Here is a 13,151-nt window from a genome sequence, read left to right on the forward strand (position 1 = left end):
TGGTCGATTCTTGAGAATGTTCCATGTGCACTAGAAAAGAATGTATAAGCAGCCGTTTGGGGATGGAAGGCTCTGGGAATGTCAATTATGTCCAGTTGGTCTAATGTGTCATTTAAAGATGTTATTTCCTTGTTGATTTTCTGTTTGGATGATCTGGTCATATCTGACAGTGGGATATTTAGGTCCCCTACTACGATAGTGTTTTGGTCTGTTTCTCCCTTTAGTTTTGTTAGTAATTGCTTTATATATTTCGGGGCTCCCTAAATAGGAGCATAGATATTAGTATTATGTCTTCTTGGTGCAAGAGTCCCTTTATCATCATGAAGTGTCCCTCAGTATCTTTCTTTACCTTTTTTATTTTGAAGTCTAGTTTGTCTGATATTAGTACCGCTACTCCCACTTTTCTCTGAATGCCATTTGCTTGAAGTATCATTTTCCACCCTTTCACTTTGAGTCTATATTTGCCTTTGGAGCTGAGATGTGTCTCCTGGCGGCAGCATATGGTTGGGTTTTGTTTTGTTTTTTTTATTCTGCAACTCAGTGCCTTTTTATTGGTGAATTTAGTCCATTTGCATTTAGGGTGATTATTGAAATATGAGGTCTTCTTATAGCCAATTTATCTTTTGCTTTCTGGTAGCTCAGTATTTCCATTGCTTCCATGTCCTTCTGTTTCTGTTTTCTTATTTTGGTTGGCTTTTGTAGGTTTTCCCTCCAGTCTTCCTTGGTTTGTGCTATATACTTCAATTCTGAATCTCTGGCATGTGGTTACACTATTACAGTCGTCTCTTTTCTCCTGCGCATGCCTTATCTCCATTCTCCTTTGCACATTTGGATCTTTGAATCCTGTTTTCTGTCATTATTATCTCAGTTTGTCCCTATGTATGCTGAACATTCATTACGATCTTGCTATAGCAAATCTCTTCTTATTTTTAAGCTTATTATGCCCTGTTCCTAGTAAGGGTTGCACTTCTCTGCTTATAGCAGCCTGCTTGTCACCTTACTCCTAATTATGTATTTTTTTGTCATTTTGTTTTAGGTGAGCTGATCCCTTTCAGTATTTCCTGTAATGCAGGCCTCATAGAGGAGAATTCCCTCAATTTTTGTATGTCTGGAAAGTATTTCTCCTGCATATCTAAAAGAGAGCTTAGCTGGATACATTATTCTTGGCTGGTAGTTTCTTCCATTTAATAGTTTCAATATTTGATTACACACTTTTCTAGCTTATAAGGTTTCTGCTGAGAAGTCCAATGATAATCTAATGGGTTTTCCTTTATAGGTTACCATCTTTGTTTCCCTGGCTTCCCTGAAAATTCTTTCTTTGTCACTGATTTTTGATAATTTTAATACAATATGTCTTGATGATGGCCTTTTTGCTTTGAGATAATTGGCTGTTCTTTGACTTATTGAATTCCAAGCTTCTGCTCATTCCTTAGATTTGGGGAATTTTTTGTCCATTTGTCTGAAAATGCTTTCTAATCCCTGCTCCTTTTCCTCACCTTTGGTCATGCACATTATTCTTATATTTCCTTTACTGATGGTATCAGCTATTTCTTGTATTTCTCTTTCTTTATTTTTTATTCTTTGGTTTCTCTCTTCTTCTTTCTTATTTATTTCTAGATTTCTGTCTTCCATATCACTGATCCTTTCCTCCATTTGGTCGACTCTATTTCTCAAGCTTGTTATTTCATTTTTCAACTCTTGCAGTGTGTTCTTCATCTCCAGAAGTTCTATTCTGGTTTTTTTTTTTTTTTTTTGAGGGTTTAAATCTCCTTGCTAAAGAACTCATTCTGGTCTTCTAATTGTTTTTTCAATTCTTGAAATTGTTGATATAATTTGTTTTAGAGCTCACTGAGTTTTTTCAGAAGTACATTCCTGAATTCGCTGTCATTTAAGTCGCATTTTTCTATGTCTGTAAGCTTATTTTCTGGAGAGTTTTCTCTTTATTTCTAAGATGCCTTGTCACCTTGGTTGTTCATGGTGTTTAATGGACTATTTCTCCACCTGAGCATTAATGGAAGTATATTCTGCCTTTTTTCCAGGAAGAAGATTTATTATATAAAGGTCTCTCTTCAGCCTGTTGCAAAGAAGGTGTTTTTCTTTTGGTTTCCAGTAGGTGGCATCTAAGCCTCTTGGATCTCTGCTTTATATAAAATCTTAATAATATCTTTTTGTTTTCTTGTTGATATGTAATCACACTCGCTACCTTCAGTTTCAGTTTCTGTCAGTGTTAGCAACAGTTTCGGTGGCATTTGCTCGGATTCCCCTTGGGCTCCACGGCATTCTGCCTTGGAGTGTTTGGGAGGAGGGACTCTCTGAGTTGGGGACTGGGGACTGTGGCACGGCCTCGGTTTTGCAACTGCAACTTGTAAAAGTCAACTGTTGTTTCTCTGCTTTCTGCCTTGATGACTGTGTGGAGCTCTCAGCACTCCTAGGCAAGGCTGTGTAGGGAAGTCACCACACCTTCTCACCTCCCCCTCCTCTCACAGTGAGCTCCAGCTTTGAGAGGCAGCTTTTTTGTTTCTCCCAGTCTACCACCCAACACTCAGGGTTCTGACCTTTGGTAGGTTTTATGCTCAGATCCCACACTCAGACGTGCTGGTGTGCAGTTTGAGTGTTTGAGTTTGAGTTTTAGACGTTCGGCTTATTATTGTTTTAAGGGGAGAGGTCTTGGGATGTCTCTCACTTTGTCATGTTTCTGATGTCACTTCCCATTCTTTAGTAAAAAATATTTTAAAAGCTTCTCTTCTGATTGTGTGTGTCTATGTTAAGATTGTTTTTGTGACTACCATCTACTACACATAAGAAATCAATAGAAAATGTTTAGGATGACAACTACATTTCTAATCTAAAGGATTATTCATTTATTTATAAAGAATTTAATTAGAAACTGATAGTAAATCAAAGCCATATTCCTTAGATCAATCACTGCCTTAGTTAAATCCCTTTGGGTAGTCACATAACCATTGTCATAAGAAGTTACACCCATGGTTCAAAAAGTATGATCCACTTTTTGAAACATTTTTTGCCTTCCCCCTCCCATTATCTCATGAGTATAGAGTGGAGTTTTCTAGAAGCTATATAAATGTAACATCACAACATATTGAATGTAGAAACAGGGAAAAGAATCCAGTCATCTTCTAGGAAGCCCAACGTTAAAAAGATTTGCAAAGCATTTATTGTTATTTTTCAATGAATTAATAAATTCTTTAAACATCTCAGTTTTAAATAGTATATTCAGCAAATCCATAAATATAATCTACAGAAACGCTTCTCTTTGGGATTCTCAACAATTTTTTTGTGTGTGTGTAAAGGAGCCCTGAGACCAAAACTTTTTGAGAAACACTGTTAAAATGAATATACAATAGAAATTCTTTAAAAGGGTAGTGTCAACAAAAGAATGTTCAACCTAAGAAAAATCTTATAAGAGTTTATTTGAGCCAAATTCACAACAATTGCCAGAAAGCAAAATCTCAACAAATTGAGAAAATGATCCAGAGAATGGCAGTTTTGCAGATTGTCTATACATTAGAATCAAAGAAGGAGACATAAGAATCCTTACATGAAATCCATTGGTGGTAGATTAAGGGGGCAGGAGAAAGTGAATTGGAAAATCTCTGGGACTGGATCAAAGCAAATTGGAGAGACGCGTACTTCTTTTACATTGGCAGGTACAGTATAGCTAACATTACAGCACATAGATTGTAGGTTTCGTATGTGGACAACAAGATAACAATGACAGGTTCTGTGACAGTCTTATGCTCTGGTGCATGGTTGTGCCTTGGGGGGTCTGGAAAAGGAGATTACTCTGACATTTCAAAGGTATGTTATCTTAGCTGCTCAAAGACAATGGACAGGCTCACTTGTAGAGACTGACCCTTGTCAAGTAATCTATAGGCATTGATACAACAAGACTACCCACCATGCCCTGCTTTTAGTTAGGAATTTTTGTGTTCAGACTATCCTGTGTGGTTACATTTCATCTCTGAGTTTGTAAAACCCGCCATGTGAGCCTACCCTGAGCTTTTCAGGTTTAGTATGTGGCCTCTTTTTCATCCAAAACACAGTCACATCACAGCATATGAAGGCAGCAAGGAGGTCGTGATCGAGAACCTGGTCCTTGGAACTGAGAAGTGCTTAGGACCCCAAGTAGCTTGTCTTGGGTTTTTTCCTTCCCCATATCAGGGGTCTCTGATCTCTATTTCTTTGCTAGTCAGCCACTCCTCCCTACTTCAATCTCTAGTCCTCTTTGTTGTACAAGACAGAAATCAATGCCCGGGGGCCCTCCATATCCTCTCACTTCAATCACTACCCCACCAGCCCACCTTGGCTCTGCACCTCTAGGTTGCAGAAAATACTTCTTAGAGAAGGAGGTCCTTTAAGCTGTAGACATCCTGAGAACTTCATATTTCAATCATTTCACTCACTAGGTCTCATGGGGACTTTTGCTCCATCCTCCCCATAGCACCTCCACCCTCTGCCAGCCTCAGGCCACCCCACACAGTGCTACTAGCTAAGCTGTCTGAGGGCTCAGCTTCGGCAAGTCACTACCTTCATCAAACAGTTAAATTCCAAAGTCTTAATAGTGAAGGCTCACCACAGTCTGACCCAAGAGACTGCTTTAATACCAAGCCCCTTTGCCCTCTCCATAGACCCAGCATGCCAGCCACAGAAAGTGAGTCTCTGCTGTTTCCAAACCACTTGCTTTTCTTCCTTCCTCCCTTGTTGGCAGTGCCTGCCCATCGCAAATGCTCTCTCTCCATTTCTGTGTGACTAAGTACTTCCCCTTCCAAATCACTACTGCTTAAGTGCCACTTCCTCCAAGAACCATTTTCCTCTACCTTCCCTACTTGCTATGAATAGCCTCACCCCCTCCCATACCTTCTTGAGACACTAGCTCAGCTCACAATGCACCTCAAATAGCTTTGCCTTGTTGTCCTTATTAGGTCACAGTTACCTTGATGGCCTGTAATACAATAAAAAATAAATATTTGGTCTTTGTCCACAGTTCTTGGCACAGAGCTCCTAAAATCTTAGGAATTTACTGTCTTTTGTATGCCAATGAGATGGTTCCTGTGGTAGGAGTTCTAGACAGCTTCCAGATGAAGTTGGTGGCCAGAATAACCAACCAGTGGTTAGAATTTTGAGCTCCACTCTAATCTCTAGGGAAGGGAGTGGAGCTGGAGATTGAGTTCAATCACCAATGGCCAATGATTTAATCAATCCCCACTGTATAATAAAACCTTCATAAAAAATACTTTTAAACAATGGGGTTCAGAGAGCTTCCAGGTTGGTGAATACATGGAAGTGCTGGGAGGCAGCATGCCAGAGAGGGTTTGAAGCTCCACATGGGCCCTCTCCCCATAGCTTCCCCTGTGTGTTTCTTCCACCTAGCTGTTCCTGAGTTGTATCTTTTATAATAAAATCAAGATATATAAGTAAAGTGTTTTCCTGAGCTCTATGAGCCATTTAGCAAATTATGGAAACTGAAGATGAAGTCGAGAAAACTTCCAAATTTATAGCCTGTCAGAAATAGAGACTGAGCCCTTAACCATGGGGTCTGTGCTAGCTCCAGGAGTTAGTGTCAGAGTTGAATTGAATTGTTGGACACCCAATTGGAGTCAGAGAATTGCAGAATTGGTGTAAGAAAAAAAATCACAGTTGGCGTCAGAAGTAATGTCACTCCCCTTTTCGTGCCATCAGGAACTTTCCTATGGCTGTTACAACATGAAGAATTAGTCCACCCAGAGTTACAGACAGCCAATTGCCCTGTCACTAGTGTACAGTGAAAGAAAAAAAAAAAAAACGCTTTATTTCATGGGTACCAATGAAAGGAGAATGAGCCGTGAAATGCTCCAAGACCTGAACTCCCCAACTGCTACTGGTAGTTGGTATTAAAGGGTGAAATTGAGGTCTGGGGTCTTTAATACATGATCAGCTTACAGGCATCTCCTGACTGGGTTGGAGCTGGAGTCCAAAGTGATATTTTAGGAACTCTAGTCATCAGTCCTCTGGTGCCAGCTAGTCTGGGGTTTACGTGACTGTGGTCAGTGAGAGTCAGCAGTTTTCTATCTGGTGGAGGTGTTTTGGTTTCTGTAAAAATAAGTCAAGGTCTGCATCAGTATGTTATCTGTGATTCCTGAGGGGGGAATAGTGCCCCAAGTCCCTGATTTATGTCTGAGAAAATTGACTTAGGTGAATGTAAGGAAAAGGGACTAAGGGGTTAGAGGATACTTTGCAGAGAAAGGATTCTGGATCAGTTTCATGGCCTTCCTTACAGTGAAGGAAGTAAAGTTATATGGAGTGATTTGGAATAGAGGAGGAAATGGCATGCTGATGTGGTAGGAACTGGGTGTGGAATCAGTCTGGTCTCATATTGCCAGGCACCAGACTACCAGGCAAGACTTATGAATAACCTCGCCTGTACAACAAAGAATTGAGGCCCATAATCTCCACAGCCCCTTCATATCTACAATAGATTAGTTCCAGACTATGATTCTGTGAAGCCTTGGGACCCAGATCATTATTAATAGCACCCCTTCCCAGGATCATATTTGATGAGTTGAGTGTCTGCACACAGTGACTTAAGGGAGAGAAAAATAAAGCACTCAATTGATTTTTGGAAAAAATAAATCTTTGAAAAAAAATTAGTAACAGTTTTTAAAACCACACAAACTTCCTAAACAATTAGATTCCACTAGGTGAATTTTTTCTCCTAAATAGGTACAGACAAGTTCCTCTTATTTGCTGCCCATATATTTTCAACCTTCTAATTTGGGTATTAATTTGTCAGGCCTCCCGCCTGTGGTTCCCAAGGCTTCCCAGTCCAGAATCATTTGTGATTCTAATGAAGGCACCGTTGGTCTTTCCCAGATCATTAATAAAGTGGCTTAGGGAAGTGGGGTCTGTGGCAGCCTCAGCATGATGGATGGCCGTTGATTGTCACCCTCTGTTGTTACCCCTCTAAGTTCCTAAACCATACACCCATCCTCCTACTGGAGCCAATCGAAACTATTGTTTTTCAGACCATTCAAGGAGAGGTTGGTCTTCCCAGCTGCATCTACTTTCTCCTACCCACACCTATGCTAACTAGATTTCCCATCAGTCATCTCCTTTCCCTCACAAGTCCCCTCCATCCTTCTCTCAAACTTCTAATGAGGTAACTGCAGCTGCTAACCGGCAGGTTTGGATAAATCGTGTGCTGCTTTGCACTGATAGCCATTTTACTCTCTCTTCTTCATCTGTTAGTAAAGTCCACTTTGGAGCACCAGTGGAACTCTGGGTCTCCCAGCCTTTCAAAATGGCTCATGTGGCAGCATGAACTAGAGACAGCAGCTCCCAAGTCCCCACAGGTGGAAAGCAACATAGGACTGAGTATAAGTCTTGGCAAGATGATAAGCATGGCACTTGAGGCTTATACCAGTCACAGTTTAATGCCACAGTTCAACAATATGGGAGAGGTTACCAGAGGACACCAAGCTGGGAGTGTTCAGAGAGAGGACTTCTCAGGTCTGCCCAGGTTCCCTGTGGGACCTGGTAGACATGCTCAGGTAGTAGCCACGGCATTCACTGGCCCAAAGTAAACTCCTGCCCAATTGCCGGAAGCCTAAGGTGAAGGAAGTGGGGTTTAAAAGCCTCTTAAGCCCCAACAATGTTATTCTGAAACTTGAGTATACTTACCTTAAGTGGTTACAAAGCTGCCAATAGCAAAGCTCATCCCCAGGTTCTGGGGACTATCCTTTACTAACCACCAACTCCACCTGTGGCACAAATTGTAAGAAAATGACAAGGTATCTCATATGCCCAGCAATATTGCAACTTCACTTTGCACAATCTGTAATCTTTTAAATTCCAGGTGCTAGGGGAGCCTGGGCCTCATAAGCCTACCTATAGCCAGCCTAGAGGAAACGAAAGAGGACATCCTCATGTTCAAGGACTCAGCCTCCAGAAAACCCAGGGGAAAACAGGTACACACACAGACACACACACACAGACACACAGGCACATACATCGGCGAGGTCAGGGGCCTGCCTCTGCACTCCTGTAATGTTAATCATCCTGTTTACTTGTCTAATGTCCTTCCTCACCCACCATCCCTCACCCCAGCCACTGTCAGCACCTGGAAGGTAGATATGTAATGTACGTGCCTGGATCTTGAGCCATCCACATTGCCTGGGTCAAAACAGGAGTCCTAAATGATGCTGTGGTGAACTGAGGCTTGCAGGGGGCAGAGACTCTTGGCTTTCCCTGCTGTCAGCCTGCTGAGTGTTCTCCCTGCAGAAGCACAACTCACTACCCACCGGACTTCCTGCAGGAGCACAAAGCTGGTGTGTGTTCAGCCATGAATCTAATGGCACGGGGGCAGCTTACTGGAAAGGGCAGTATAGGCTCTGAAAACAGAGCTGGTTCAACCCCTAGGTGAGTTGCTGAGCCTCTGAGCTTCAGCTTTGTCATCTGTAAAATGGGGCTAGTGTTATGACTGCCCAACCTTCAGGATTCTTAGGAAGAGGTGAGAACACAGCTGAACACTAAGCCCAGTGCCTGACATGTGGTAAATTCTCAATGAGTGACATTTATAGTTGTTACCTTAATTTCCTCCTGGAATAAACAGTCTGCAATGTCCTGATCCCTCTAACCAGTTACTTGAGGGATGAATTGGACTTTTTCAAATGCTCTGGAGGTCCATGAAGCTTAGAGTTGCTAGATTCATCAAATACAAGCACCGGATACCCAGTTACCTTTGAATTTCAGATAAATGGTAAATGAATTTCCAGTATAATTATATCCCAAATATTGCAAAGGATATAATTATAATAAAAAGTACTATTGTTTAGCTAAAATTCAAAGGGCATCTTGAATTTTATCTAGCAACCCTGGTGAAACTCTCGTTGATGGAATCTGATCTTTGTCAGGCCAGTTGTACCCTCTTTTGAAGACTCTGACCTGTTCTCCATGAGAGAATTCTGAAGTTAGGGCCAGAAGTTTCTCAGCTCCTTTGTAACCAACTTAGAGAGGAACCTCAGAGAGGAACCTTAGAGAAGCATTAGGGTATAAACAAGCAGCTTTAATTACCTCCCAGTACTGTAACCTGCTGAGCCCACTGACACTATCACCCCCCCATCCTTGCTAGGATACAGCTCCCATAATGACATCCCAGTTGGATTCCATAATTCTGTGGTCATTTTCAGTTAATTAAAAGTATTTCATTCTGGCTTTTAAGAGTCAGTTCTTTTCATTTTAGAACTTCAGTCTTGTTTTCAATTCAAAGCACTCTCCTCCCCTCCAGTATAGGCCAAGTTCATGGACCTTGCAGCTGGGGAGGACAGGGTCAGGGTGAAGATGTTGACCTCATCCTCCCCTTCCCAGTGTTTGCACCCCTGGGGTTGGAGTAAGAGAAGGAAAACAGATACCTCCTGCATGACTGACACTGGGGCTGCAGTTCTCTCCTGGAGCTCAATGCAGCTCTAGTTACAAGGTTTGGAGCCTCTTGTGAGAGGTGCCCTGTCTTTTGGCTGAACCCCAGCTATGGGCCGCCCTTCATCTTCTTCCAGTCAGAATACCAGCCAAGTTCATTCCATTTACTTTCTGTGGGACCTGCAGGGAGGAGCAGGCTCTAACTCCTGTATCTTCCTGGTACTCAGAGGGGGTGGACTTTGCCCCATGCCTACCAGCTGCCCCCCATCAAGCTTCCATCTGACTAGCCCAACAGCACCAGACACTCTCATGAGTCAGGCTTCCCAGAAACAGACTGAGATGAAGATTTATGAGCAAAGTGAATTATTAAGGAATGCTTCTGGGGGAACCTGTTAAGGTGTGGGGAAAGCCAACAAGGGAGGAGAACAGCCAAGAGAGCACGCAGTTTCATTTGTGGAAACTCCAGGACAAAGTCCAGTAAATTATCGCTTGGGGAGTCAAGACCAGCCCACCACACGTGTTCTATGGTCCATGGGCTAAGAGCGACTTCTAGATTTTTTGTTGTTGTTGTTGTTAAATTTATTGGAGTGACATTATATAGTTAATAAAATTGTATGTTTCAAGTGTAAAATTCAATAGCACATCGTCTGTATGTTGCATTGTGTGTTCACCCAAAGTCAAATCTTCCTGTCACCATATATTTGACCTCCTTTACCCCTATTTACCTCTGTATTTTCAAATGTAAAATATAAAAATCTTTAGCCTCTTTCGATTTTGTCTCTTGACCTGCAAAGTCTGAAATAGTAATTATCTCATACTTTACAGAAAAAGTTTGCCAATTCCTGGGAGGTGTGTAGTCCTTGATTGGATCTTGGTTTGACAAACAGTCTATAAAATATGTTTGGGGGATAATTAGGAAATTTTTACTATGAACTGCTGTTAGGTGATATTAGAAAAAATTTAGAGATGCATCCTTAGTTACCGAGGATCAAAATGTTGTGGTGATGGTCATTTAAATTCTTCAATAAAGCAGATGAGACAAACATGGTAAAATGTTAATGATTATTAAGTCTAGGTGATGGATTTCATTATATCATTCTCATTACTCTATGTTTGAAATTTTCACAATTAAAATTATGAAGTTAATACACACCTTCCTCTTTTTCACCTTCCATAACTAATCCTTTATCTAAGTCCTCTCCATTATACTCTCTAAATTATTCTCAAATTTGTGCTCTCCTTTTTATCCCAGCTGTCATAGTTTCAGCCCAGGCCATCATCAAAGGCCATAGAGCCACTTTGTATAGGAATAGAAGAAAAAATAGCCTTTGGCACATTTCCTCCTATCAGCAAATATTCATTAAGGCACTGTGCTCAGCACTGAAGATGCAGCAGTGACTACATAGAGCTGTGCCCTCCTAGTCCTCAGAAATCCCCCAAGAATCACCACTCACCGCATCCATGGATGTTCCTGATGATGTCCCTGAGTCATCAAGAAAGGGGTTCCTTAGGGCACAGGTATCTTGTGTAGAAAGACAGGAGCTTATAGCACCCTCTCCAGAAAGACTTCCATGAAAATATTTTTTCATTTCCTTTTTAACTTTGGCTACTGAAAGGGGCACGCTCTCCCTGCCCTGAAAGGTCACTCTCAGGAACCATCTGCCAAGGCCAAGCCCTCAGGCTTCCTTCTCCCACTGTGCTGGCCCCTCCTCAACATGTGCCATGGTTCTACCCAGTAATGTGCTGATAATCTTTTACAAACTAGCTCTCTAGAAAGGAGAGGGAAAGCTCAATTTGTATGTTTGGCAATTTCTGTGATGTTAATACTGTCAATTACACCAAGATACCAATACAATGTCTCCAAACACAAAATTGGGGAAAGAGGCATAGTAGCATATCATAGTATTTCTACCACAATGTAACAATGGATACAAATGACCTCAGAGCATAGATTATAACAAAATGTAGTAAAATAATTAGAAAGGGTGAGTTTTGAGTTTTTACTTGTTTTTTGAAATATAGTTTATGTAATTGAAGTTTATATAATTTAATTTTTAAAACGGACTGAATTTAACAACTGCTTTGCAAAAGTCCTGAAAAGGTAACAGCCAGCGCTCAGGAGCTGGTCTGGACCTGCTCCAACACCCCTCTGCTCCAAACAAGAGTACGTTAAGGGCACAAACCGCCTGGTCTGGAGTGGAATTGACCTGAGCTGAGTTCATCCAATGTCAGCACCTCAGCCCATCTGTGAACCAGCCGGAGGAGTAGTAAGAGCCAGTGCCGCTTACCACGTGGGTGAATTCCTCACTCTCCCTACCTGCACGACATAGATGCACTACCACCTTCCAATGGAGTATAAAGGGGAAGCTGGAGTCATACATAGGAGTCATGCAGATACCAGCACTTCTGCTAAAATGTGCTCCAAAAAATTCTTAGGTTCTGCAAAGTAGCACGCTAATTTTTTTAAAACAAAGTTTAGGAGAAAAATAGAATTCACTGCAGACAGACAACTCAAATCCTAGGAGTTTGTGTAACAAGAACCCTAATAAAAATAATGACAGCCTAATAAAAAATACTCACAGTTCAATCTCCAGCTGAAGTGTGCACCCAGCATCACAGGTAATCAACCCCTTACACCCTCAAGCCTGGGGCTTGAGCTTTTTCTTTTGAGAAGCGTGTCCTTGCAAGCATCTGCTTCCTGTAAAGACTAGTTACATCAAAATTAAAAATTTGATCCAGGGAGGAGACTGTTTTGTCTATCATTTTTTAACACAATGGGAAATGTCTTCCCAGCTTCTCCCAGACCCACTCATAGCTTCACAGGACAGATTAACGTTTTGAAAAGTGTCAGTTTTTGAAACCATATAACCAGCCGTTTATACTTGCACTATAAATGAAGCCTTTCTGCATGACTTCTGGCTTTTTTCTTAAGGTCTCCTTATATTGCTGAGATTCTCTCTTTCATTGTGAGAGAGCTTGCCCCACTCCACCTCGCATGGCTTCGACCCTTAACATACTGAGAGAGAACAGGTGCGAACCCACACCGATATCATTCCCCTACTTACCAATCATGTGGTATGAATTATTAATCAATTCATACGACAAAATGGTTGTTGAAGCAGAACTGACTCCAGCTATGTCTTAGAAATGGTTAATCAGAAAACCCTTCCCCTTCTACTAAAAAGCTCACGATTCCTACAGAGCCCTGAGTGGAGGAGGTCTAGGGCTTCAGGAATTATGAAATCGAAGACATAGCCTTCTTTACTTAGCAAGATTCATCCCTCATTAAGCAAATCTATATTTAGGATTGCACATTCCTTCAGGGCAAACACTTTCTCTGCACCTGCTTGGCATAAAGAGAAATGAGTCATTTGTTTCCAAGAAGGGCCACTCAGCATGATTTACCATTACACACACACACACACACACACACACACACACACACACACACTCCAGAGTTGCAATTCTTCATCTGACCAAGAAATGTCACAAAACTAAAAGACCTAAACTCCAGACCCTCAAGGAGTAACAAAAATTGCCAATGCTTTCCTGAAATTTTTCCATTTGTTGACCATTTCTATTTTGTAAAACCTTCTTCTCATTATCAATTCAATTTACAGTGTTTTTTGAGTAATTACTGTGTTGGACCCTGTACTAGAAGCTGGAAACACAAGGTGGTAACCTATTTAGAATGGGATTTGTATAATCCAATTTAGGAAGATTTTCATTATTTTTTTAAC

At 41.4% G+C, this 13,151-nt stretch overlaps 1 long non-coding RNA gene across 1 annotated transcript; it reads right to left on the minus strand.

The window, feature by feature from the left end:
• Positions 1-3,278: 3,278 nt before the first annotated feature.
• LOC118613745 lies at positions 3,279-12,625 on the minus strand. The gene is made up of 5 exons (XR_004955775.1): positions 12,477-12,625; positions 11,992-12,118; positions 10,866-10,933; positions 7,678-7,757; positions 3,279-6,090 (listed from the first exon to the last, which is right to left on the minus strand). It is a non-coding gene; the product is annotated as an uncharacterized LOC118613745 (long non-coding RNA).
• Positions 12,626-13,151: the final 526 nt, after the last annotated feature.

The sequence above is a fragment of the Rousettus aegyptiacus genome, unplaced genomic scaffold, assembly GCF_014176215.1.
Source record: "Rousettus aegyptiacus isolate mRouAeg1 unplaced genomic scaffold, mRouAeg1.p scaffold_m13_p_2, whole genome shotgun sequence".
Lineage (NCBI taxonomy): Eukaryota > Metazoa > Chordata > Mammalia > Chiroptera > Pteropodidae > Rousettus > Rousettus aegyptiacus.